The sequence below is a fragment of the Giraffa tippelskirchi genome, chromosome 4 (genome assembly GCF_054371585.1).
Source record: "Giraffa tippelskirchi isolate mGirTip1 chromosome 4, T2T-mGirTip1v1.2.pri, whole genome shotgun sequence".
Lineage (NCBI taxonomy): Eukaryota > Metazoa > Chordata > Mammalia > Artiodactyla > Giraffidae > Giraffa > Giraffa tippelskirchi.
In genome coordinates, this window is record NC_137278.1 from 203,232,165 (window position 1) to 203,238,174 (window position 6,010).

Sequence of the window (6,010 nt, forward strand, 5' to 3'; positions counted from 1 at the left end):
CCGTTCCGTGCCGGGCGCAGAGTGGGGGCGCCGCCCGGGATGCGACGAGGGGCGGGGGCGGCGCCGGGAGCCTCAGCCCGCCGCCGTCGCCTCGCAGAGAGCGGCGACCCGGTGGCCGGGCGGCGGGACTCCTGGGCGACCCCCGCCCCACCCCACCACGGCTCTCTGGACCCCTCCCCGAACCCACCAGGCTGTCTGCTAGCTTGCAGGGAGCTTTTCTCCACGTCGGGCTCGGTGCTGAGGGAGCCAGGGGCTTGATCACAATTACAATCACACCATGGACACGTTCCCAGTACAAATGAGAATGAGACCCACAGGGGTCAGGTCGCTGTCCAAGGTCACGCGGCTCGTATGCGCTGGAGCAGTATTTGAGCACAGGTACATCTAAGTGGACCCAGACCATGCAATGGAGCTGGGGTGGGCCTGGGGAGAGCAAGGAAAGAGGCCAGTGTTGGGGGGAGGGGACTGGAGGTTTTGACCCAACTTCTAGTTATACTATGGCCACCCAACCGTCCTTTCCCACCCCAACCCCTTGAAAGAGCAGAAGTGACTCTCCTTCGCCCCATACAAAAAAAAAAATTTTTTTTTTCCTGTGATCTCAGAAGGTAGCAAAAGTTCCCCCCTCTGAATCTTCAGGAGCACAGAACATCAAGGGTCGCTGAGAAGACCCCTCTCCCACTGCAGTCTACACTAGCATGGCAAAAGCCCAGTGGGCGGGTAGACTGGGCACTGGAAAAAACAAGGGGGCATGGGAGCAGGCTGTGGTGCCGGGGTGATGCAGGAAACTTTTACTTTCTCCTGTTGAAAATGTCTATATACATTTTGTTGCATATTAATTCACAATGAAAAATGTTTTTAAAATTTCTACCATCCTTCAGAATCCAGCTCCATCTCCAATTTTCCATGAGGCATTTCCTGGCCAGCATGGGTTTCCAGGACTGGGAGAGTGTTCAGAAGGCTGGGTTAGAGGAGAGGGGCTGTGGTTCATGGGAGGACTGGCCAAGGCCACACCCAGTTCAGTCTTGAGCCAAGGCTGCACCCAGGCCTGTCTCCCTGCCAAGCCTGCATTCTTGACTTGAAGAGAAGGCTCACAGTGGGGCTCTGGACCACCAGGGATGCAGTGTGGTCTTGGCAAAGTGGTGGGGAGAGACCAGAACATTTCTCAGGATCAACAGCCCTGGGAGACCCTCTGTGGCTGCTGAGATCCTGCCCAGTGGTCCCTGGGCACATGTTCCACACACTCCACCCCACCCCCAGCCTCAGGATCATGCCCATGCCTGCCCTGCTTACCTGATCTCTGGGAGTCGAGGGTTACCTGACTTGTAAAGTAGGTGCAAATCAAATGCCAGCTCTGTACACAAGGAACCCCCAGAGCTGTATGTGCATGGATGTGAGTTAATACTCATTGGAGCAGTGACCTGGAAACCTGCCAAGCAGCACAGCTTGGAGGAAGCATCTTCCCAACAGAGAGGTGGGCCAGGCTCTCTGAAGGTGAAGGCAGGCAGGCAGTAGGGGGCCACGAAGCCCTGCAGGCACGTGAGGCGTTGGGACTCCTGGTACACCTACATGTGTTCTGTGAAGACAGAAGCACTCACATTCTATCTTGGAAGGGCAGAGAAGGCCAAGAGAGGGGCCTACTGCCCAGAGCAGCAGGCCTCTGTGGCTTGGGCACCAAATGGTGCCCCCTTTATGTGAGCTGTTCTGTGAGTGGTGAGATAATTGGATACGTGGGTCCAGAGGCTGGAGTTGAATTTTGCTCAAAGTGATGTTTATCCCCTAGAATGGCTTTTTAAACCTATGATATGAACATGTCACTCTCCTGCTTACAAATCTATTAGTGGCTCCCCGTTGCCATCCCTTTGGGGCTTCCCTGGTGGCTCAGCGGTAAAAGAATCTGCCTGCAATGCAGGAGATGCAGGCTCGATCCCTGGGTCAAGAAGATCCCCTGGAGAAGGAAGGCAATGGCAACTCACTCTAGTATTTTTACCTGGAGAATCCCTAGGGCAGGGGAGCCTGGAGGGCTATAGTCTATGGGGTTGTAGAGTCGGACACAACTCAAGTGACTGAGCATGCATGCATCCCATCCCTTTATGGAATAAAGTACAAATTCCTTAAGAGGCACTAGTACCTAGTGGTTAAGGGCAGGGATTCTGAAGCCAGAAGGCCTAGTTCAAACCTGCCTCTACCTGTTACCAGTTGTGTGACCTAGTTTGCAAAGAGCGTAAAGTACCAGGTCTTTGACAGCACCTGACACCACCCTCTCTGTGCCTTAGGTCTACAATCTGTAACATGGGAGAATAGTAGTAGTACATGGAAAGCCTTAATAAATGTTGGGCCTTATTATGTTAGCTTTTCTTGGTTTACAAGACTTGGCAGGGCTCACCCTCCCAGCCTCATTTCCCATCTTCACTGCTTGGAGCAGCATTAAACTGTGCCTAACTTTCCCCACACACCAGACTGTCTCCTGTCTCTCTCTTTGCTCATGCTGTCCCCTGCCTGGAATGACACCCCTCCTTCTTCCTTGATTCACCTCTATCCGCAGCACCCAGCGTGAGGCCACACCCAGGGCAGTCTCTTGATGAATGTTTGCAGTACTAGTTCCCCCCACAGATAGCACTGGCTGCTGCTGGAGGCAGAGAGGAGAAGTTAGGACAGAGAGGACTTGAAACCCATCTCTCCGGAGCTCTGGGGAGAGGCCCCCCTGATCCCAACACAGAATTCCTCAAGAGATGGCCAGAATAGGATTCTCAGGGGAACTTTCATAAGACTGCAACAGTCCTCACATTTTCCCTCTAAAGCTCACATCTATGAGGTTCTTTATTCCTTCACTTTCTTTTTTTTAAAATTCCTTCACTTTCATTCCATCCTTATGGAAAGGGAATTCTGCCCTAAATGGACAAATATAGTCATTCATGCAAAATATATGTTTTGAGACTGACTTTGGAATGCTGTTAAAGTGCTGCACTCAGTACGCCAGCAAATTTGGAAAACTCAGCAGTGGCCACAGGACTGGAAAAGGTCAGTTTTCATTCCAATCCCAAAGAAAGGTAGTGCCAAAGAATGTTCAAACTATCGCACAATTGCACTCATCCCACACTCTAGCAAAGTAATGCTCGGAATTCTCCAAGCGAGGCTCTAACAGTTCGTGAACTGAGAACTTCCAGATGTTCAAGCTGGATTTAGAAAAGGCAGAGGAACAAGAGATCAAATTGCCAACATCTGTTGGATCATCAAAAAAGCAAGAGAGTTCCAGGAAAACATCTACTTCTGCTTTATTGACTACACCAAAGCCTTTGACTGTGTGGATCACAACAAACTGGAAAATTCTTCAAAAAATGGAAATAAGAGGCCACCTTACCTGCCTCGTGAGAAATCTGTATTCAGGTCAAGAAGCAACAGTTAGAACTGGACATGGAACAAAGGACTGGTTCCATACTAGGAAAGGAGTATGTCAAGGCTGTGTATTGTCACCTTGCTTATTTAATTTATATGCAGAGTACATCATGCTAAATGCCAAGCTGGATGAAGCTCAAGCTGGAATCAAGATTGCTGGGAGAAATATCAATAACCTCTGATATGCAGATGACACTACCCTTATGATGCTCTTCAACTGTGGTGTTAGAGAAGACTCTTGAGAGTCCCTTGGTCTGCAAGGAGATCCAATCAGTCCATCCTAAAGGAAATCAGTCCTGAATATTTATTGGAAGGACTGATGCTGAAGTTGAAACTCCAGTACTTTGGCCACCTGATACGAAGAACTGACTCATTTGAAAAGACTTTGATGCTGGGAAAGATTGAAGACAGGAAGAGAAGGGGATGACAGAGGATGAGATGGTTGGATGGCATCACCAACTCAATGGGCATGAATTTGAGCAAGTTCTGGGAGTTGGTGATGGATAGGGAAGCCTGGTGTGCTTCAGTCCATGGGGTCGCAAAGAGCTGAACATTACTGAGAGACTGAACTGAACTGAACTTGGATCAGGCATAGTGCCAGGCACCAGGGAGAGCTGGAAACAGGACAAAATTACAGTTTTATATTCTAGTGGGGAGGCAAGCAGTAAATAAATGAATAATTAAATAAGCAAGTTAATTTATAATAGTAATGAGAACTCTAAGGAAATTTTTAAAGTAACATGATAGAAAGTTATAGGAGGTGTGTGAGGAGTGTGGGAGGGGTGTTGGAGATGGGCATTACTTATAAGGTTGTCAGAAAAGGCCTGCATTTAGCTGAGACTTGAATGACCTGAGAAACCAGCCATGGAGAAACTTGGGGAAGGACTGAGTGTTCTAGGCAGAGGGAACAGCTAGTGCAAAGGCCCTGAGGCAGAAATGAGTTTGATAGATTCCAGGAACAGAAAGAAGGCCAATGGGGCTGGAGCAGAGTGAACACTTGGGGAGACAGGAAACTGGAGGGGAAGGCAGGTCAAGGTCATGTGGGCCTTTACAGGCCAAGGGGAGGGAATGGGTTTGATTTTAAGCTCCATTGGTGGGCTTTAAGCAAGGAAGTAACACCATGCGGTTTGTGTTTGTAAAAGATCAGTGGTAGTTGTGTGGGGGCTGGTTCATTAAGGGACGGGAGAGGAAACACGGAGACCAGGTAGGGGCCATGCAACCATCCAGGTGAGAGGACTGAGTGGTTTGGAGGTCATGATGATGGAGAAAATTGGATGGATCCTGGATTGATTTTAGAGGTAGAGTCTCTTAGTTGGGTCCTTCAGGAAGCAGACACAGAGATAGCATTAGATATGCAAGTGGTTGATAGGTGACTAAGTCCTGTGAAAGATAAAGAGAAGAAAGAAGAATTGGGCAGGTTGAACCTCAGACCCCCATGCAGATCTGACAAAGCCTTGGCCATCTTAACAGGGTGTTCTGGAGCCAGTGGGCTTCCCCGGTGGCTCAACAGTAAAGGAATCCACCTGCCAGTGCAGGAGACAATGGTTTGATCCCTGGGTGGGGATGATCCCCTGGAGGAGGAAATGGCAACCCACTCCAGCATTCTTGCCTGGAGAATCCCATGGACAGAGGAGCCTGGCAGGCTACAGTCCATGGGGTCACAAGAGTCGGACATGACTGAGCACGCATACACTCTGGGGCCAACAGTGCCCATCAGGGAAGTCTGGCATTGGGCAGAAATGCCCATTCCCCAGTACCCTTTTCATGCCCAGTCATTAACTGAGTACTTCCCCACAAGAGGGTGGCTTCGGCTCAAAAGCTACGGTGATGTCCACACAGAAACCTGCATGGGGATGTTTACATCAGCTCCGTTCATGATTGCCAAGACTTGGAAGCACCCAAGATGCCCTTCAGTAAGTGAATGAATAACTGAACAGATATATCCAGACAATGGAATATTATTCAGCAATAAAAAGACAGGAGCTGTCAAACCATGAGAAAACAAGGAGGTATCCAAAATGCATATTACTAAGTGAAAGAAGTCAGCCTGACAAGGTGGCATACTGTATGACTCCACCGTATGACGTTTTGGAAGAGGCAAAACTATGGAGATGGTGAAAAGATCAGGGGTTGCCAGGGGTTATGGGGGAGGGGAGGATGACTAGGAGGAGCACAGAGGATTTTTAGGGCAGTGAAACTACTCTCTATGATACTGTAATGGTATCATTTATCGAAACCCACAGAATGTACACCACCAAGAGGGAACCCTAATGTAAACTATGGCCACTGGGTGTTAGGACATAGCAGTGTAGGTTCATCAGTCATAAAAAGTGTCCCACTCTGGTGTAGGATGTGGATAGTGGGGGAGGCTATGCATACATAGGGGCGGGGGGCAGGTATGGGAAACTTCTATACCTTCTGTTCAATATACTGTGAACTGAAAACTGCTCTAAACAACCAACCAACAAAAGCTGCACCTAAAGGTGCCCTCCAAGGTTGCCACGTCCCACCCCTTGCTCCATGAACATTCACTTCTCCATACACAGCCCGGGAGCAGGCCCTCTGAGGTCCCCTGGGCCCCTCTTCCTGAGGGTACATTTAGAAGTAGGGATTAGTA